Source organism: Manihot esculenta, chromosome 4 (genome assembly GCF_001659605.2).
Source record: "Manihot esculenta cultivar AM560-2 chromosome 4, M.esculenta_v8, whole genome shotgun sequence".
NCBI classification, from domain to species: Eukaryota; Viridiplantae; Streptophyta; class Magnoliopsida; order Malpighiales; family Euphorbiaceae; genus Manihot; species Manihot esculenta.
The window spans coordinates 3575659-3598934 of NC_035164.2; the positions used below are offsets into that span (position 1 = coordinate 3575659).

At 32.3% G+C, this 23276-nt stretch overlaps 3 non-coding genes across 3 annotated transcripts; 1 reads left to right on the forward strand and 2 right to left on the reverse strand.

The window, feature by feature from the left end:
• Positions 1-14548: 14548 nt before the first annotated feature.
• Positions 14549-14622, reverse strand: TRNAR-UCG. Its single transcript has one exon. It is a non-coding gene; the product is annotated as a tRNA-Arg (tRNA).
• Positions 14623-19753: 5131 nt separating this feature from the next.
• Positions 19754-19827, reverse strand: TRNAR-UCG. The gene has a single exon. It is a non-coding gene; the product is annotated as a tRNA-Arg (tRNA).
• Positions 19828-20319: 492 nt separating this feature from the next.
• TRNAR-UCG lies at positions 20320-20393 on the forward strand. The gene has a single exon. It is a non-coding gene; the product is annotated as a tRNA-Arg (tRNA).
• Positions 20394-23276: the final 2883 nt, after the last annotated feature.

Genomic DNA, 23276 nt, shown 5'->3' on the forward strand with positions numbered 1-23276 from the left:
GCAATCCATCGTTCCTTATTACTAGAGTACGCAATATATGAAAATAATCTCATTAATTCATTATTGATAAAATTTTTTCAAATTACAAATATTTCATGCATGGGGAATAACTTGACCATTTAATTTGGTCAACTTATAAGATCCCGGGCGAACAACCTTTGAGACCCTAAATGGTCCTTTCCAGTTTTCACCCAGCTTACAGAGTCTAGTATTTTCACTTGTTACTTCTGCTCTTTTGAGGATCAAGTCTCCCACATTGAAGGCTCACAGTCTGACCTTGCTGTTGAATATTCTAGATATTTTGTTCTTGTAATCCGCCACTCTAATTACTATCTTTTTCCGTAAGAATTTAGTTTGATCCAAATTGAATTGCATCTCTTCGGGATATCTTGAAATTTTAGGATATTGTGTTCTAAAGCTACTCACTTCTATTTCCACAGGAATGACTGCTTTGGCCTCATATACAAGGGAAAAGGGTGTTTCTCCTATAGTTATTCTAGGAGTAGTCCTGTATGCCTAGAGTATATAAAGTAACTCTTTGGGCCAATTGCCTTTGGCTTGGTCGAGCCTTTTCTTCAGCCCCTGTAATATAGCCCTATTTGTGACTTCTGCCATACTATTGCACTGGAGTTGGTAGGCTAAGCTGAACCTCAAATCAATTTCTCATTTCTTGCAGAAGTCTCTAGACCTGGTATTTGCAAACTGAGTTTCATTATCGATAATAATTATTTTGGGTATTCCGAATCGGGTGAATATATTTTTGCTGACAAAAGAGATTGTTTGTTGGATAGTGATGGACTGTACTGCCTTAGCTTTTGCCCATTTACTAAAGTGATCTATTGCAACGATAACAAACTTTCTTGACCCAAACGCCTTGGAGAAAGAACCAAGGATGTCTATCCCCCATTAAAAGAAAGGTCAGGGACTTCCAATGGCTTCTTTCATTTCTCCCAGGATCCTTGGAATATTTGCGTGTACCTAGCATCTTCGACACTTTTGGACAAGTCACTTTGCATCCTTCATTGTCCAATAGTATCCTTGTCTGAATGCTTTCCGGGAGATTGTTCGAGTTTCTTTATGGCTCTCGCAATCACCTTCATGGATATCTTTTAGGATTTTCTAGTCTTTCTCCTTCATAACACATCGGAACCATAGCTATGTGGAGGGCCTCCTGTACAACTAACCATTAATTAGTATGTACTTAGAACACTTTCTTATTACCTATTTGGCTGATAACTCATTAGCTGAAAGATCATTCTGTGTCAAGAATTTATATACGGACGTCATCCATGATTCCCCTCTTCTATAGGGAAAGACTCTTCCATCTTTGTCGCTGGAGTGTGTAACTCCTCGAACTGGAATGGTTGAGTTAAGTGTTGTTCACCTACCGCCGCCATCTTGGCTAGAAGATCTGCCTCTTCATTATTACCTCTGGCTACCTGGTAAAGTTTGCAACTGCCTTGCCCGCTTTTGATCCCCTCCATTATGGATCAGATCTTTTCCTCATATTTGACGAGGTTCAGTTCTCGGACTTTGAATTATCCTTGACACTGATTAACAACCAATTGTAAGTTACTAAAAATAATTGATTTTTAGATTCTTAGTTCCTTGATGTTTCTTAGGGCCATTATTACTGTCTCATATTCGACTATGTTGTTGGTGGCTTTGAAGGCGAGTTTTGTCGTATATCAAAGTTTTATGCCGGTTTGAAACTACAAAAGGATTTCGATTTCCGAGCTTCTAGCCCCGCAAGCTCCATCTGTCCAAACCTTCCATTCTTTTATGGTTGCTTCAGAGGACTTTGAAAGTTCTAACAATGGAGTCATTTCTGCAATAAAGTCAGCTAGAACTTGGACTTTCATGGCCTTTTTGGGAACATACTTGATATCATAGGCTGACAATATTATCGCCTAGGTGGACAACTATCTTGATAGCTCCGGCTTGTATAAAATCTTTTGCATAGGATAATCGGTTCTGACTTCTATGGTGTGTGACTCGAAGTACGGTCATAACTTTGCAGCCGAAATGCGTACTGCAAATGCCAATTTTTCAAGAGGGTAATTCAACTCTACCCCTTTCAGAAATTGGCTGGCATAATATACCGGATTTTGTTCCTCATTGCTCTCACGAACGAGCACCAAGCAAATTATTTTCTGCGTCATAGACGATAGGCGGACTTAGTAACGGAGGAGATGATAGAAAGGTTTTTAGACTTTCAAAGGCCTTTGCACACTCTTCCCCCCATTCAAACTTACCTTTGCCTTTTCAGACTTTAAAAAATGGGAGACATCTTTTGGCTGAGCATGATATGAATCGGCCTAGGGCAGTGACTCGCCCATTAGCCTTTGTATTTCATTGATGGTTTTGGGTGCTTCCATATTTTGGATAGCGTTGATCTTCTCAAGATTTGCCTCTATACTCCTTTCTAAGATGATATATCCTAGAAACTGTCTGGCCTTTATCCCAAAGGTCCACTTTTTCAAGTTCAGCTTCATACATGCCTTGTTCAGGACATCAAAGACTCTCTAGATATCCTTCAGGTGTTCTTCTAATGATCGACTTTTACCACCATATCATCCATGTATGCTTCGACGGTTGATCCCATCATATCCTTAAAGATTCCTGACACCAACATTTAGTATGTGGCTCTTGTATTTTTTAAACCAAAAGGCATTACCTTATAGCAGAAAACTCCTTCGTCTGTTATGAACGCAGTCTTTTCTGCGTTCTTGGTATCCATCATAATTTGGTGATATCCTGAGATGGATCAAAGAAAGAGACCACCGCATGGCCTGAGGACGAATCCACCAATTTGTCGATGGACGACAATGAGTAATGATCTTTCGGATATGCTTTATTTAGGTCGGTGAATTCCATGCATATTCTCTATTTTCCGTTACCTTTCTTCACCAGGACCGCATTGGCCAGCCATGTGGGATACTGCACTTCCTTTATCAATCCTGCACTCAAAAATTTATCGACGCCCTCTTTGATCATCTATTGCCTCTTTGGTGCAAACTTTCTTTTCTTTTGTTGGACTAGTTTGATGTTCTTGTCAATAGATAACTTATGAGTGATAAGAGTCGGGTCTACACCTGTTACATCCTTTAGAGACCAAGTGAAAGTTAACATTCGAATTTTTAGCAACTCTACCAGACGAGTCCTTGTTTTGTCGGTTAGTGTAGTGTCGAACCGTACTTTCTGCTCTTTTTCTATCTCAATCTCCTCTACTGGGTCTGCTGGTTTTAGTTTTACGTGAGTGTAACGCCCCGGAAATCCGGACCGCTACCGGCGCTAGGATCCGGGTCGACTTAAGGCCGCCGGGACCCGTAGCAAGCCTGACATAAAACCTGTAAACCTGTATAATCCCATACATGATCAACAACATGCATAAAAATTTAAAACTTTTCTTCATACATACTGTCATCAACTAACTCAACCTGTGCTTACTCTGATCATATACATAACATAGTCCCTCTGTGGGATCTCATCAAGCCTTAAAGGCAAAACAACCTGTGTTGAGTTAGTTTACGTAAACATCATAACATAAGATCATGTATATACAAAAGGGATTAACAATACATTATGGTCAAGCACAACTCTATCCTCAATAACCTCATTACATAACATTCTGAATATTTTTACATCTCATCATAATACAGTTGTCATGTCCACACACTAACTATTACATACATATGACTTTCTCTCGTCTTGCCTTCTCTATCTATCCCGTACCTGCAAACCTGGGGTTAGGGGAGAGGGGTGAGCTAGATGCCCAGTGAGTAGAACTGTAAAAAGAATATTTAAAACATGCTATCATGGAATGCGTCACTGCACAATTAAATCACACCACGGATGGACTGATTCAAAAATCCCTCAACTCCATGCCCGGCCCTATTATGGGCACCACAGGACTTCGTATTGCCCGGCCCTATTATGGGCACCACAGGACTTCGTACTCGGAGTTATTGCCCGGCCCTATTATGGGCACCACAGGTCTTCGTATTGCCCGGCCCTATTATGGGCACCACAGGACTTCGTATATAGAAGGCTAATGAATCATCCTAATGTCCATCCACTATCATCTATCACAACATTACAATGCGGCATAGTCGTGAATTCTAATGCAAACAACCTATAATATGATCATGATGCATGAAGCATGATAAAAGCATTTCATTTCTTAATTTAAAAAGTTAAGCTTAGTTCCACTCACCTCTGGCTGACTCTGACAAACTTTGTAGCAGCTGGCTCACTGCTGGGGTCCTTGGTTCCTCGGGTCCGAACCTACACAGGTGGACTCCAATGAGGGACCAAACATACGTAAACATAACTCTATTACATTCCCCAAAAACCCCCTAAAACATCCTGAAAACATCACATGAAAATATGCATGAAATGGCTGAACAGGGCACTTTCGGCGGCACCTTCGGCGGCCGAAAGTCCTGGACAGAGACGAAACTCAGGTAGGTTCGGCGGCACCTTCGGCGGCCGAAAGTCCTGGACAGAGACGAAAGTCTCTTTTCGGGGGCAACTTCGGCAGCCGAAAGGCCTGCCTCCCCAGCCATGTTCGGCGGCCGAAAGTGCCTTCGGCTGCCGAACCTGGTTTCTGCCAAAGGGCAGAAACTTGGCTCCTTTGTGCATTTTCGCCTCCAAACTCACCAATCATGCATATACCTCAACCAAAACATGCATACAAGATCTTAGGGGCCTCAAAACATCAATTACCCCAACTACAACACTTCAAGCATACTCAAACGTGCCACATTGTTCATAAATCACATAAAACCTAACATTTGCTTAAAAACTCATACAACCCTATACATGCCATTCTACCCCATAAAATCACTTAAAACTTACTTAAAACACATGAGGAGCTTAGGATCGGCTCTTACCTCTTGAAGATCGAGGGTTGAGGAGATCTAAACTGGGAGATGGGAGAAGTTCCAACTTTTGGTCTCCAAGCTCCAAAACTCGTTCTAAGCTCAAAGATCTTCAAAACCAAAGTTATAAACTTGTAAAGATCATGGAAAAAGGAAGGAAAGACTCAAGATTTGGGGAAGGATGGCGGAATGCTCACCTTGGCCGAAATGGGGAGAAAAAGCTCGCCCATTTTCGGCTAAGGGACCCTTTTATAGGTGGCTGGCCAGGCCACGTTCGGGGGCCGAATGTGCCTCCGCATCCATGCAATGTTCGGCGGCCGAACCTGAACTTCCCTAACTCATGCTTTCGGGGGCCTAACGTGCCTCCAAAACGCATGCATGTTCGGCGGCCGAACTTGACTTTCGGCGGCCGAACCTGGGTTTTCCTCCAATGCTATTTTCATGCAAAAACTCATTTAGTTTCATACTTTAAAACATTAAAATTCATGAAAACATTTTATGAAAGCATGGTTCTACCCTTCTAGAGGTCTCCGACATCCGAGATCCCACCGGACAGTAGGAATTCCGGTATCAGAGTCTAGCCGGGTATTACAGTGAGACTCCGGCTTCGCCAGCAAGTCAATGGGCATGGTTGCTGTAACGACCCGGAAAACGGACCGCTACCGGCGCTAGGATCCAAGTCGGCTTAAGGCCGCCGAAACCCGTAGCAAGCCTGACATAAAACCTGTAAACCTGCTTAATCCCATACATGATCAAGAATATACATAAAAATTAAAACTTTTCTTTCATACATTCTCTTATACACCAAACTCAACCTGTGCATGCACTGAACATAGTCATAATCATAAGCATTGACCCCTCTGTGGGATCTCATCAATGCCCCAATGGGCGATACAACATATGTTGAGTTGGTTTACATAAACATCATAAAACATCTAAGATCATGTATTAAAAGGGATAACAACATTATATGGTCAAGCACATCTCTATCATCCATAAGCCTCATTACATTACATGCCTATACTGTACTTTTACATAACATCATAATCATTTATCATGTCCACACTAGCTATTACAGAGATAAGACTTCATTACTCTTGCTGACCTCCTGGTCTACCCTGTACCTGCAAGCCTGGGGGTTAAGGGAGAGGGGTGAGCTATTAGAGCCCAGTGAGCAGAATAATAAAACATTTAAAACATATGATAACATGGAATGCATCACATCACAGCTAATCACATCAAGGATGAACTTGTCACCAATAGCCCTCTACATAGTCCAACTGTGCCAGAACGTAGAATGGGTCCTAGTCTTTCTCTTACATAACATAGCATAACATAACAGTCCAACTGTGCCAGAACGTAGAATGGGTCCTGGTCTTCCTCTTACATAGTGCCAGCGAACGTAGAATGGGTCCCACTGGTCCTACATTCCGTACCGTACATATCACATCATCACATCATAGATCGAGGGCTATGGATCATCCAACATTCATCCACATCAACATTTAAAATATACAATGCAACATATTCATGAATTCTAATGCAAACAACCTAAATCATCTCATGGCATTCATGATGCATGAACATGCTCAAAACTTTACAATTGATTTACTTTAAAACGTAAAGGTTTATTCTACTCACCTCTGGATAGCTCTAACCAGACACTGGAGCAGCTGACTCACTGCTGGGGTCCTCGGTTCCTCGAGTCCGAACCTACACAGGTGGACTCAAATGAGGGACCAAACAACTAGAACATAACTCTAAACTACTCCCCAAAACCCCCTAAAACATCATGAAACAATCATAGAAAAACATGCAAGAGAGGGCTGGACAGGGCACTTTCGGCGGCAGGTTCGGCGGCCGAAAGTCCCTCTAGAGCCGAAAGTCAGGCAGGTTCGGCGGCACCTTCGGCGGCCGAAACTCCCAGACAGAGACGAAACTCATGCATGTTCGGCGGCACTTTCGGGGGCCGAAACTCCCAGACAGAGACGAAAGTCCTCTTTCGGGGGCAGGCTTCGACAGCCGAAAGGCTTGCCTCCCAGGCAGGTTCGGCGGCCGAAAGTCCTTCGGCTACCGAATCTGGTTTCTGCCAAATGGCAGAAACTTGGCTCCTCATGCACATTTTCCTCTCAAAACCAACCAAACATGCATTTCTCCTATTCTACAACATACATACTCAAGCATGCAAGTTCCTAGGGGCATCAAACTACCTTAGACCCCATCTACAACACATCAAGCATCCACATTGCTCATAAACACATATAAAACCCATAAACCTAACCATGAGCTAAACATGCATTCTACCCCATAGATCTACTTAAAACTTACTTAAAACATGCCATAAGTTCAAGATCGGTCCTTACCTCTTGAAGATCGAGAGAAGAACGACCCTAGCTCGGAAAATGGGAGAGAGAGAGTTCCTTGAACCTCCAAGCTCCAAAACTTGCTTTATACTCGAAAATTGAAACAATTGGTACTCACTCTCACCAGACTATTCCCTTAAAGTGGGAGGTCAAGGGTTCGAGTAGTGGGGGAGGCGACCTAATTTCCAAAGGGAAATTTGGGCCAAATCCACTTGGGGAAGGATGCGATGCGAGAACCCAAGGGGACAAATCCTGCCAGAAACCCGTGAGGGTGAATGGATGTTAAGAGCTATTCACGACGCCAGTGGAAAGCCCGAGGTGGCACGAGGCCAGGCGAGGGATAGCCCTGGGCCGTGAACGGTAACAGTGCCGGTGAGAGGGCCGGGCTGTTACAGCTGCTTTCCCGAAATTTTTTGCTAGGTGTCCATAATCTTCTTTGGCTAACCTCGGATTGCCTCGGACTACTGCTATCCCCCTTGGAGCTGAAAGCTTAAGACACATAGTACCCATGTTAATAACGATACCGTGGCAGTTTAGGATTAGACGACCAAGTATCATATTGTGTGCAAATAGGATACTTACCACCGCAAACTCTACATACAACTCTTGTCTATATTTCTCATCACCCAACACTAGGGGAAGGTTGATTGCACCCAGCATTGCCACGATCTTATCTAAGGCTAACTTGTTAAAAACATTTAAGATGAGAAGATTAATAGAACTACCTATATCTATAAGTACCCACCTTACCTTGTACCGGTTCAGAAAGATCTTAATGACCAATGGTGTAACGACCCGAAATCGGACCGCTACTGGCGCTAAGATCCAGATCGACTTAAGGTCGCCGGGACCCGTAGCAAGCCTAGCATACAACCTGTCATACCTGATAAATCCCATTCATGATCACACAATTACATAAAACTTTTAAACTTTTCATCTACCAAGCTCGACTTGTGCATGCACTGAAATTGAATACATAAAAACCCCACACTAGAGCCCTCATCAAATGCTCTAGTTGGGTCAACATTACATAAATCAAGCTTGGTTTACATATCTCAACATACAAAACATTTCATAATGATCATGAACAAAAGGGATTAACCATACACACTAGGGTCAAGCACAATACTAATACTCATTATATTTTGTACAATACTTTACATTACAATGTCTTTCATGTCCACAGCTAACTATTACATACATAAACTTTTACTCTTGCCGACTTCCAGTCTATCTCGAACCTGCAAACCTGGGGGTTAAGGGAAAGGGGTGAGCTACTAGAGCCCAGTGAGCAGAATAGTGAAACAATGTATTAAAATCTATGCTTTCATGAAATGCATCACATCACAAACAAATCACATCACAAACAAATCACATCACAAACAAATCACATCAAGGATGGACTTGTCACCAATAGCCCTCTGCACATTCCAATGGTGCCAGGGGCGTAGAATGGGCCTCGACCTGGACTTTCTCTTAACATAACATAACATACATAACATAACCAATGTGCCAGGGGCGTAGAATGGGCCTCAACCTGGACTTTCTCTTACTCTGTGCCAGGGGCGTAGAATGGGTCTCGACTTGGACTTCCATACCATATCATATCATATCATATCAAGGGCTAATGGGTCATCCAATATCCATCCACATCAACATCATAGTATGCAATGCAACATATTCGTGAATTCTAATGCAAACAACCTAATTTATATCATGGCATTCATGATGCATGAACATGCTCAAAATTTATTTACTTTGAAACATAAATATCCATTCTACTCACCTCAGGCTAACTCTGTAAAGACTCTGAAGCAGTTATCTCACTGCTGGGGTCCTCGGTTCCTCGGGTATGAACCTACACAGGTGGACTCAAATGAGGGACTAAACATACACTAACATGACTCTAAACATCTCCCCAAAAACCCCTCTAAAAGACCATAAAATAATCATAGAAAACATGTAAAGGAAGGCTGAACAGGGCACTTTCGGCGGCAGGTTCGGCGGCCGAAAGTCCCTCCAAAGCCGAAAGTCATGCACTTTCAGGGGCAGGGTTCGGCGGCCGAAAGTGTTTCCAGAGCCGAAAGTCACCCACCTTCGGCGACAGGTTAGGCGGCTGAAACTTTCCTCCAGAGCTGAAAGTCCAAACTTTCGGGGGCAGGGTTCGGCAGCCAGAACTGCCTCCCCAGACAGGTTCGGCGGCCGAACATGGCTTCGGTAGCCGAACCTGAGTTCTTCCAGAATGGGAGAACTCAAGCCTCACATGCACATTTTGCCTCCCAAACCCTCCAAACTCATGCACAATACTCCCAAGCATGCATAAACACTTAATCAAGCATATAAGGGTCTCAAACTATCCTATACCCCAACAAACATCAACATAGCAATATACATTAAACACACATTTCATCATTTAACTCACATAAACCCTAACATTTACAACTACTCAAATCATGCATAAAACCCCCTTAAAACCTTTCAAAACTTACTCAAAACATAAAAGGAGGTGAGGATCTACTCTTACCTCTTGAAGATTGAGGGGAGAGGCGATCCAAACTTGGAGTTGTGGAGGAAATGGCTCCGGGGTCTCCAAGTTTTCAAACTTCGATCTTTGCTCAAAAATCTTCAAAACCAAGTTAAAACTCATAAAAAACATGAATGATTTGAAGAAAGACATCAAAACTAACCATGGAAGGGCATGGACTCACCTTTGCCCGAAAATGGAGAAGAAAACTCGCCCATATCTGACATGGGACCTTTTATAGGTGGCTGGCCAAACCACCTTCGGGGGCCAAAGGTGCTCCCTAAACTCCACCATGTTCGGCGGCCGAACCTGGCTTTTCTTCCTTGGTGCTTTTCTTTCAAAAACTCAATTTCTTTCTTACTTAAAACCTTAAAACACATGAAAACATTTTAGAAAAACATATTTTACCCTTCTAGAGGTTTCCGACATCCGAGATTCCACCGGAAAATGGAAATTCTGATGTCGGGGTCTAGCCGGGTATTACAAATGGGTCGTTTTGAAAGAATCTGAAACGCTTTATCAACAGAATCAAATATCACTTCTTGCTTGGTCCATGGTTCTTGATGGACAGACAGAACATCCTCTACCACATGCTTATTTTTCTCTTTACCCTTATCAAGTCCTCCTGTAACCTCCCGTAATGACATATATGATTTCGACCATTTTAAAAGATTAGAGAAGACAAATCTCTTTTTCAAAAGAAAAAGGAACAAGAGACCAACTTTTAATTCCAATGAACAAATAGAGTTTAATGGTTTCCCGGCAATAGAACCAAATGATGTTGTTGAGATTAGATTAATGATGTGGCTGAAATTAGGCCTGTGCAATCGGTCGGTTCGGTTCCGAACCGAACCGAACCGAAAAAACCGAAAACCGAAGTGTTAAAATTTCAAAAACCGAAAAAACCGATTATGATGATATAACCGAACCGAACCGAACCGATAAAATCGGTTCGGTTCGGTTCGATTCAAACCGAAATCTGCAATTTTTTAAAAAGTGATGAAATGCAACTATGAGATTGGAAGCAGAGGAGAATTACTCAAAAGTATTAAAATTCACAATAAAACAAAATTAACGAACCAGTGGATGAGGATAAGCCCTTCTCTCTCTCTCTTTAATCATCAAAACTGATTTTTAATTATTTTATTTTATTTTCTCTCTCTAACAACCTCCATATTTATCAGAAGAAATCTACAAATGGGATCTCCATTTCTGTTTCTTCTGTAATCTGTAATCTGTAATCCATTTCTTGAAGAACCCCATCTCTCAAATTCTTTATCTTTGCCTTCTTGTTTCAAATCTCAATGTCTGCAGCTTTAGACAGTAGTAGAGGGATGAGAGAGATCCAATCTTCTGGATATGTCCGCGGAGGGATCGTCTGCGTCGCCACGCCCGGGATCTTCGACTCGTTGCCGGAGAGTAGATTGGTAGATAAGGAGGAGGAGGAGGAGGCGGAGGCGGAAGTGAATGAATGTAGCTCATCGGCGTCCTCAACGACGTCGTCCATTGGAAAGAATAGCGATCTGTCGGGGAGAGAGTCATTAGATGGTCATGGTCGACGAGAAAGAGAAAGAGAATAATGGGTTTAGAGGATTCGTCGTCGTTAGGATTCGTCGTCGTTGGGTTTGGGGTGCTGGCCTGGGTTGGGTATCAGAGGGGGAGGGGGAGGGCTAGGCTCATGAAATCGGTTATTTCGGTTTGATCGGTTATTTAACACGTTTAAATCGAACCGAACCGAAAACCGAATAATTTTAAATATATTAACCGAACCAAACCGATCATCCTGATTAACCGAACCGAAAAACCGAAATTAATCGGCTCGGTTCGGTTTTTCGGTTTAAACCGAAATATGCACAGGCCTAGCTGAAATGAGACTGTGTTGTGATTGGTTGGAACCTGCAAGAGAGAAAACTTGAGGTGGTGGTGGATGCCCATGACACTTCGACGCTCAAGTTAATATCTTAACAAGTAGAGAGAATGCAATAAATTGTTTAAAGTTTTAATGGTAGAGAATAACGTACATTTGTCTCTGCGATTATTCTCCTTTTATACCGTAAGAAATAGAGATGAATATGGTATTTTCCTGATAACCCAATGGTAATATGGCCACCTGCTCGATATGGAATATTGCTAGAATCCTGCAATTACAGGTATAATGTACTTGATAATGGTAGTTTCATGCCGAGATTTGCCTAGTTGAGGGATGGGTGAGTCTTCTAGTGATGACCCGGATATTAAAGTGTCTGGATCTTGTTTTTCCCATACCGGTCCGCACTTTTTATTTGCAAAATAATTACCATATACTCTTCTGTAGTGATAACTTTATGCTTATTCTATATGATTGGTATGTAACATCAATCATAAGAATTAATTATTATTATAATTAAAATAATTAAATTTTAACTTAAGCAAAGAGAACGTTTTATGAGGAATTTGCATAAGCGCACCCTCAGCTTTGATCCAATGACCATAACCAATTTTGGAAACTTGAAAAAGTCATCAGTCTCACTAACATTTTCTTTTGAAAAAATAAAATAAACCATTTCCAAGATGATGATCCAACGACAGCAATCGGATTTGGAGTTTTGATTGTTTTTTTCCTGATTGTTGTGCTAAGTTAATAATGTGTATATATATATAATTTAAAAATCTATAATTTGCTCTTAAAATTATAATTAGAAAATCTTTTCATTTTATAATTTTTATTTATTTTTTAATTTTTTTTAAATTATATAAATTGATTATAATTTTATTTTATTTTTGAAAAATCATTTAAATATTTCTTAATATTTAATAAAATTTAATATATTTAAAATGTGTATAATTAAAAAATTATATTTTTTAATATATATGAAGAAGTAAAATAAATAAAAATGATGAAATAGAGAGATTGTTAATTTTAAAGAAATATCAATCGATTATGTATTAAGATATAAAATAAGTGAATCCTTTATAAAAAATTTTATAAATTAGATGAGACACAATTTAATATCTTATAAATTTATAGTATCAAATTCATTTAAAAAAATTTCTAATTTTAATTTTTACGACTAACAAATATAGCCACTTTAATTTTTTTTTTTTTTTAGTTTATAAACTGAAATTATTATTTTACAATGAATTTATTTTTAAATCTTAAATTTTATAAGTTAGTTTGCTTCTGATTATAAAAATTGCCCCCTAATATCAGTTGAATAGTATTTTTAGCGAATTAATATTAAAAATATCATTTAATTAAATAAAATTTTAAAATTTTTTAATTATTATAATTGAAAAAATACATTATTTAAAATATAATTGATAAATATATAGCAAAGTAATATAAAATTAAAGTAATAATACACTAGAATTAATTTAAATTAATCAGAGACTGTCAAAATTATCATTTATTATAATCATATCTGATAAATCTTTTTCTCCTCTGACTCTATGATAGATCTGGTCTTCTTCTTGATCCATCATATGGGTCCATCAAATGAGTCTCTCAATATTCTATTTGACGAAAGGACCTGCAAAATAAGAAAAAATAGTCAGGGGTCTATCGGGGATGCCCCGGTGGAGACCCTCCGACGTTCAAGTCAGATTTTATGAATTAGAGTAGTATATTTAGGCAAGGGTTGCAGAGAGAAAAAAAAAAAAAAAAAAGAAGTCCAGGAAGGAGAGGAAAAAAGAGAGAAGAGACTTCAAAGAAGAAGCCCCCCTTTTTTGTCCCCCTGTGATGAATATTTGCCTCTCTGTTACAATACTAGCTGTCTCTGTCACTCAGCTCCATACGTACGAATGTGTCAGGGCTCCTTACTACGCCAGACGGCCATTTAATTCTCTTCAGTGTGCATGCGGGTAGGGTTGCGAGGTGTTTGGACCTACTATCCTTTCCCACATCACTTCAATGGGTTGGACTTCTTCTTATTGGACCCGGGCTCATGGGAGACCTGGCCTACTCTGCGGGTCCGGACCGAGATCTGAAACGCTGGATCGGTCTTGCTAAAGGAGGACTTGATGGGTTTTGGGCTATTATTTTCCTCTTGGACCCAGCCTCGCTCAGAGCAAAGGAAGCCCAGCGGTCCTCAATATCATTCCTTTTAACTATCAAATGATCTCAATGTTGATAAGGAGATTTTAGATTTTTTTAAAAAATAAGATTACAAGTAAAATTTATTAATTAATTTTTTGATTTTATAAAATATATTAAAAGGTTAATTAATGAATTTTTTTAAAGTAGATTTTTTTTTTATATTAATATTGTTGTTGTTGTTTTGGCTTGATTGACTTAGCACACCAATCAGGAAGAAACAGTCAAACTCCAATAACGCAATTGCTGCTGTTGAATCATCATCTTGGAGATGGCTTTTGTTAAATTATTTTATTTTTATTCTTAAGGGATGTTGCTGAGAATCTGACTTTTCAAGTTTTCAAAGTTGGGTTGTAGTTATAAGATCAAATTGTGCACTTATGCAAATTCCCCTCAAAGATTTCCTTTGTTTCAACTCAGAATTTAAACCTATAACCTTCCAGATAAAAATCTGTATGACTATTAGTTATTTCACGTTCATTACAGTCAGAGAAAACTGATCCAATTATATTATATTTCTATTAATTTTCAAGATATCAAAAGGCGGAGGACTCTAAATAGACTGAAAAGTATTTTGATGGCTACATGAAGGAGAAGGATAAAAAAAAACAATTCCACGAGATGAGAAAATACTGTAGAAATCATGAGTAATTGGAAAAAAACCTGAAGAGACAAAATTTTAAAAAAGATATAGATATGGTTAAACCGACCACAGTGGGAGTCGAACCCACGACCTTTTGATCCGAAGTCAAACGCGCTAATCCACTGCGCTATGCGGTCAACAGATACTGCTTATCGGCACCATCTAGATATCTTCGGAAAGATAAGACATTAACATAAAGGACTCACGTGCCATATTTGCATTTCGTTTTTTAATGATAAAAAAGGTTATATTTCTCAATAATCTGAATTTTGCTCATATTTTAAATAAATTCAAGAATGTATTTGAAGAAATTTTAACCACTAAGTATTTTGAAGTTTAATTCCAGCCGTTTAATTTTTAAGATTACAAGTTAATTTTATTTTTATAAAATATATTAATTAATTTCTATATTTTTAAATATCGTATATTTAATCTAACTATTTTTAAATTATTAACTATTTAATTTCTCTATAAATGCATGAAATTAAGGGTGAATGCGGAATTGAATAAATTAAAAATTAAAATTTTAATATTTATGAAAATTGAATCAAATCAATTTTAATTAGAAATCGAATCGAATTGAATCGGTTTGATTTGATTTAATTCGATTTGAATTTTTAATAAATTTTTTATTTTTTACCATTTATTTTTAATATTTTAAATTTTAATTAAAATATTTTAATTTTAATATGATTTAATCTTCTCTATATTATTAAAATTCGATTTAATTTTTTTAATTTTTTATCAAAATCAAACTAAATTGAAATAATCAAAAATTTTAAAATTAAAAAATCAATCGAACTAAAATAAATAAAAAATTAAATTAAAATTTTAAATTAATTCAATTTAATTAATTTTTTTAATTTCGTGAAATAACTTTATTTTGTGGCTATTTAGTTTCAATAATTTCAAAACTTTGTCATTCATTTCCAAGATGATGCACCAACGGCAGCAATAGTGCCAAATAAGCAACAATAATATTAATAAAAATAAAATAAAATCTCTCAGCACTTAGCTAATAAATTTAATGGTAATTATTTGAAATATTAATTTTAGTTTTTTTTTTATCACATAATCGAATCCACAGATTAAAACAAATTTATGGATAATTTATTTAGTTTTTTAGTCTATTACGCTAAAAAATTTAAAAATTTTCATATTTATATTATATATTTAAAATTTTAAAATAAAAAATAAATTATTTCATATGTATCTCAATTTTAATTATTATTTTTAATGAATTTTAATCAATTTTTTTAATTTAAAGGCTATTAAATAAAAAAATTTAAATATTTACGTTAATTTATATCTATATTTAAAATTTAAAATTTTAAATAATAAAATTAAATATTTTTAATTTATTACAATATAATAAATAAATAATAAATTGAATATAGAGAAGTTAACTATAAATAATTATATAGTTTTTAATATTTTGATTGATTAGTAAAATAATTTTTAAAATATATTTTTTTATTTTAATAATTTCCTTTGTTGTTAGTCTCATTGCTTATTTCTTATTTTAATTTTATATATTAATTGAAAATTTTTAAAAATTAAAATGTAAAAGAATTTATAAATTAAAATATGTAATATTTCTTTTTATTTAATATTATTAATGAAATTATATAATTTTTTATATATTAAAAATATGCATTTAATTTATAATGTTAAACATAAATATTAAATAAAATATTTTAATATAATATATATATATATATGATATTTTATTTAATAAAATTTTATTTGCAATAAATATTTATTAAATATAATTATATATTATGTTATGTTAATTCATATTACTGATATGATATAATTTATCTTATTTCTTGCCACCACTGTTTAAATATTTCCTTTTATATAATTTTGTTACTAGTACTTAGACTTTCTATTTCTAGAATTTATCAATACTTTTATTTTTTAATAGGTCTATTTGTTAAAAAATTATAATTTTATGATTTTTTATATTTATAGTAAAAATTTTTAATTTTAAACTAAAAATTATCTGATTTCCAAATATATTATAATTTTGATAAATTTTTAAATTAATTTTAATAATATTTAAATTAAATTATATGACAAACAATATATTGATATTTTTTCTATATAAACAATTTGATTAAATTGAAGTAAATTTGTTAAGATTTTAAACTATTTAATTATTTGAAATCTCTAATTTTAATTTAGCTCTAGCTAAATAATAGAAAATTAAAGATTTCATGTAAATAAGAATTTAGGATTTTAATTAAAATTTAATTTAAATTAAATAAATTATTTATATGATAAAAATAATATCACGTAATTTATCATGTAATTTAATTTAAATATAATCAAAATTAATTTAAAAAATTACTATAAGTACAACATATTCGAAAGTGAGAGAATTTTGATTCAAAATTAAAATTTTAATTATAAATGAGATAAACTGTAGTTTAGTCTCTCTATTTTAATAAAATATCTACTTTAGTCTTTGTATTTATAAAATTCTATAATTTAATTATCAACATTTAAAAAACTATAATTTAGTCTCTACCATCAAATTTTCAGTTAACTTGCTATTTATCTTAATAAAAATTACCAAAATACCCTTTTTTATATATTTTATTTAAAACAATATAGTCCTATATTTATCTTAATAAAAATTACTAAAATACCCTTTTTTATATATTTTATTTAAAACAATATAGTCCTATTGTTTAATTAAATCTACAATAAAATCTCCTATAATTTTCTGTGCAACTTAAGAATTCTAACTCTCCAATATTTTGTGCAGCCACCCACCCCCACCCCTCTCTCTTGTGAAATCCTCGTTCATCGATATGCTTTCTTCTTTTTCCTCTAAATGATAGACGCTCCAGTGAACAACGCTATTGTGTCTTCCTGCAAAGAGACCCTCAAGTGAACGTCATGCTTCTTCTTTCCCTAAACGTGATCCTCAGATGTCAATCAATTGAAGAGAACACAAACGAAGGAAACTAGATCCTTAGACCTCACCATTAGCTACTTCTTTTCCTCGCAAATGAAGAGAACCACTCACTTCTGTCTAGGAGTGAGCATTCGGTCGGTTCGGTTCAAAATCGAATCGAATCGAATAAATCGAAAATTAAAATTTTAGTGTTTATAAAAATTGAACCGAATCGATTTTGATCAGAAATTGAATCGAACTGAATCGGTCTGATTCGGTTCGATTTGATCGGTTTCGATTTTTAATAATTTTTTTATTTTTTACGCTTTATATTTAATATTTTAAATTTTAATTAAAATATTTTATTTTTAATATGATTTAATTTCTCTATATTATTGAAAAAACATATTATTATCATTAATCGGTTCGGTTCAGTTTTTTCAATTTTTTTCTGATCAAAACCGAACCGAATCGAAATAACCGAAATTTCTGAAATTAAAAATCGAACCGAACCAAAATATATAAAAAACTAAACTAAATTTTCAAATCAATTCGGTTCGATCGATTTTTTTAATTTAAACCGAATACTGCTCACCCTTACTTCTGTCGTGCTTTTAGATATGCATTTCTCATACTTCTTCTACTTCTTCTTTGTGCTTTTAGATATGCAAGCAAATTTTAATAGTTTCATTGAGATTTTGGGAAACTCAAAAATTTTATATTTCATTGTACACTGAGTTTTACTTTAGTGCTATGACCTTTGTAAAATTCTTCATAAAACTTGATTGTTGTTAATGTCAATATCTTAAGTTTAATTAGGTAATCATTTATTTGAGCTTATAATATAATACTAAAAATATGCAAAAGAAATATTTTTATCGTGGATGATTTAAAAATACGAGTCGATAATGAATGAAATTGAACTATTGCTTGATACTAGGCATTTTGTGATAAGAGTTGATGATTAATGAAATTGAATTAATATTTGATATTGTGTATCTTGCTCTAGAATGAGAAATTGTGTTTTTGTATTTTTTGAAATTTAGAGCATGATCAAATTGATGGACCGAACCGATAAAGATCGGTTCAGTTTGATGTGATTTCATCTATTTTCGATTCGATTTTGATATTTAAAATTTCTCTTTTTAATTTTTCTATTTTTCTAATTTAGTTCGATTCACAACCAAACCTAGCCATTTCTCACTCTTGCATATTAATTATTTACAAATAATCTTTGTATTTTACAATTGAGTCCTCAAGTATATTTTGAAATTAATTATTTTAGTTTTATAAATTAATTTTTAAATAATTATAATATTTAGAAATAAACATAAAAGTAATTAAATTTTGAACCAAACCGACTGGTTTGATTTTTTATTTTAATCGATTTGGTTTAGTTTGAAACTTATAATAATTTTGGATGAAGTTCTTTCTTTTCATGATGCTTGAGTTATGGTTTTGTTATTTATATTAAAATGGAAGAAAAACCTTATCAAATTGAAATTTAATTCTACATCATTTTGAGGTTTTTTTATTCGTTGATTAGTCCCAAGTTCGGTTGGTTTGGTTATTTAATTTATTGAGTTTGATTTGATTATAATTATTTAGAGATTAATTTATAAAATTAAAACTGCTTATTCCAAAATATACTATAGGAATTCAATTATAAAATACAAGGATTATTTACATATAATTAAAGATGTAGAGATCAATTTTAATATTTTATCTCTAAATAATTATAAAATATAGATATCAATTTGAAAAATTATATGAAATTTTATTGTAGATTTAATTATACTTTGGAAACTATATTATTTTAGATTAAAAATATATATTAAAAAGTAGTTTAATCATTTTTATTATAACAAACGGTAGATTAACTAAAAATTTAATGGTAAGAATTAAATTATGATTTTTTCAAATATTAAAAGTTAAATTGTAAAATTTTAAAAATATAAAAATTAAAGTAAATATTTCATTAAAATAGTTTATTTTTATAAATGTAATAAACTGTAAAATTATGATATTTTTGAGTTAATAGGGTTTTTAATATTATAATTAAACAATGTAATATAACTTTTTTTTAAAAAATAATTATCTTAAAAATATTTTTTATTTTTTGAAAATAAACAGGCCTTATAAACATCTAACAATTAAAAAAAATGAAGATTCAAATAAAATTGTATTACTCAATCCAACAAGGCCTTTAAAAAAAAGTTGATAAGTGCAATTGGAAGTAAAATTGGCTTATCTAAGGCTGTTTTTTTATTCATCATAAAAATAAATAAATAATTATTGTCGGAAAAAAATTACAATTATTGTGATTGAAAACGGACTCCAAACGACACAAAAGAAAAACGAATCGACCACAGTGGGAGTCGAACCCACGACCTTTTGATCCGAAGTCAAACGCGCTAATCCACTGCGCTATGCGGTCATTTGTTGCTCTTTCTTTATACCAATTATCTTTGACTAAAATTAAATAATTATAAAAATTTTTCATTTTAAAAAAACTGAAATCTTACATTATTTTTTAAAGTTCATTTAAAATTAAAATTTTTTTTCTTATAAAATAAATTATTTTAAATAAAAAGTAAAAAATCCCATATTATATTTCTCTTTTTATCTTTCAATTTTGATAGATTTATAAAATAAATTAATTAAATAATAACTATTAACTATCAATTATGCAGTAAATTTAACTGTCAAATTAAACAAATTTAAAAATATATACAAAATAAAATTCTTTAAAAAATATTTATAACTGTAAACTTGTGAAAAATAAATACTTATGTTTTAAAATTATTGAAACTAACATGATAATCTTAATTATTTCATGCATCACTAATAATTTAGAGAAATTAAATAGCTAATAATTTAAATTTTTTGTTTAGCATCTTTAAATATTTGGCCGAGGATTAAGCAAGATGACCGCATAGCGCAGTGGATTAGCGCGTTTGACTTCGGATCAAAAGGTCGTGGGTTCGACTCCCACTGTGGTCGGTTTTTTTTTTAATAAATACCAAATTCCTTTTATAGTAAAGATTATTTCATTTTTTATTTATTCAATTATTTTTAATTTAAATAATAATTTACACTATAATCCTCAGATTTAATGAAATTCACAATTTAATTCTTATTTTTTAATAATAAATCATTTAATTTTTAAAATTTTATTTTATTAACAAAATAGTTATTTTATTAAATTTATTTTTAATCAGCTATAAATTTAAGAAGTTACCAAAAATTAAAAAATTAAATTATTGTAAATATTTAAATTATAAAAATTAAATTATTAATTAAAAAAACTAAATTATTATAAAAATAAAATTTAAACTATTAAATTATTATATTTTAATAATAAATTTTAATAAATCAATTATTTTATTAACAGAATAAAAATTTAAAACTAAATGATTAATTTGATTCCGATTGCACATCTCCACTATTTTTTGGAACCCATCAAAGCCCATGGTGATTAGCGGGTCAACAGTCTTTCCGAACCGATTTTGAAGGCCTGAAATTGGCTCGCTGTTTAAAAATCCTTATTGGACTCGTCCAAAGGTTTGATTTGTGACTAAAGCCTCTATTTTTGGAAAAAGTTCTTTCAGAATAATTCAATATTTATTAATGCATAAAAATCTTGATATTCTAGTTGCAAGAGCATAATAAGATTTTTGGACGTCTTTAAAACCCTATAAAACTTGTATTTTAATCTATTAAATTAGTAATTTTTTTAAAAAATTTTTTTCTTAACAATAAAAAAATAATAAAAATATAAGAATAATATATCTTACTTTATAAAATTTCATTTTAAAGTATTTTTCTTTCTTTTATCTCCATCAAACTATAATTGCAAGTCTATTTAGTAGTACTATTTAGAAAAATACATTTCAAATATGCTATTAAGAAATAATTTAAAATATCAATTATTTGTAGTAATATTTAGAAAAATACATTTCAAATATATTATAAAAAATAATTTAAAATATTAATTTTCTCTAAAATTAAAAAAATTATGAGTTTAAATTCAGTTTAAGTTAAATATAAAAAAATAGATATAAAAATGAACTGAAAATTGATAAAAAGGTAAAAAAATATATATATATGGTTGAAAAAAAAGTAGTATGCTTTAATTCTAAACGGATCTCATATCGATGTGACCGAAAATAGAGCTATACAATAATCGGTCAATCTACAAAAGAAAATATATGAGATAGTTGTGGTTTATAAAATAGTTATTCTCATACTTAAGTCAATAAACTGATAAGTAAATGTAATAAATTGTTTTAAGTTCGGAATGAATGTATATTATAAAAAGATAGAGTTAATTATTAAATTTTTAAAAATTTAACTGGTACCCACTAATAAATAGAAAATTTCATATTTATAGGCATAGTAGGATTTACTGGATTATATCCATTAACAGTAACTTTTCATAAATACTCGACCCACTGGAGAGAGTGAGATTTGATGAAAAATGGAACACTACAGTATTCAGATTTATTTTTCTATAGATAAGAATGGATATCAGTTTATTAAATTCTTATTACATTCTTATTATGTGACTCTATTTTATTGTGCACTACTATTATATTGCAGGTATTTCATGTATAATTTAATTTTTTATTTAAATAAAATTAATGATTCAACATTAACTTGTTTAATTAATTTCCATCAAAATTATTGCTCCATATTTTAAACCTGATTTCCGTTTCTATATAACGTTTTTTTTTTCTCTTGTATAGATTTATTTTTAAAGTAGTCACATTATATACTACTAATAAAAAAAAAAATCTGCGTTGATTGCTTGTTCAATATTGTAAGTATTTTCTTAGATAAAAACGTTTTAGTTGTGGTTTGAGATCACTGATTTTCTATGAAATACTTTTTTTTTTTTCAAAATATTTTTTTAATAAAATAAAAAGGTATCAATTAGTTATCTTGATAAAATTATAAAGGTCGTTTTGGTTAACCATTAAATTTTAATTAGTGTAAAATTAATTTTAATTATTAAATTAGAATAAAATTATTATTTCAAAATTCAAAAGAAATTTTTAGAAATAAATTAATAAAATTAGTCATGAAAATTTAAATAATTATATGTTTAAGTTTTATTTATTTATTTTCTTTAAATGTCGCACACATATACATTTTAAAAAAAATTAAAAAGTAGAATTTAAGTGAGTATTTAGTCAGTTCAATTTAAAATAGAATCAAATTGAAATTTTAATATTTATGATAATCGAACAGAATTGATTTTGAGTATAAATTAATTTGAATCAAATTGATTTAATTCAGTTCAGTTTGATCAATTAGACTTTAATGAATTTTATATGTTTAGATTTTAATTTATTGTTATAAAATTTAATTAAAATATTTTAACTTTAATTATAATTTAATCTTTTATATTATTAAAAATAACACATCTTGATTTTACTAATTTTTTTAATTAAAATTGAATTAAACTGAATTAATTAAAATTTTTTAAAATAAAAATTAAATTAAATAAAAAATAAAAAATTAAATAAAAATTTTAAATTAATTCAATCGAATAGATTATTTTGATTTAAACATACCAGTATTCCGTACTCCAGTAAAGCTCCTTGGGAATGTTGGGTCAGCTTAAGCTAGCTATTTATATGCTTGGCTCTAACCCACTAAAATTCCATTTGAAATGATTTATTTTATAAAATATTTATTTAATTAAAATATTATAAAATTGTTTGTAATTTTAATTTTTTTATAAAAATAAATAATGAAATTAAAATAAGTTTTTTTCATTTTAAATAAATAAATTCATAGGAAAATTTTAATTAAATTAAATTATTGCAAAATTCTTTTAAGTTAGAAATAAAGTTAAGTGGTAAATCTTTCATTCACCAT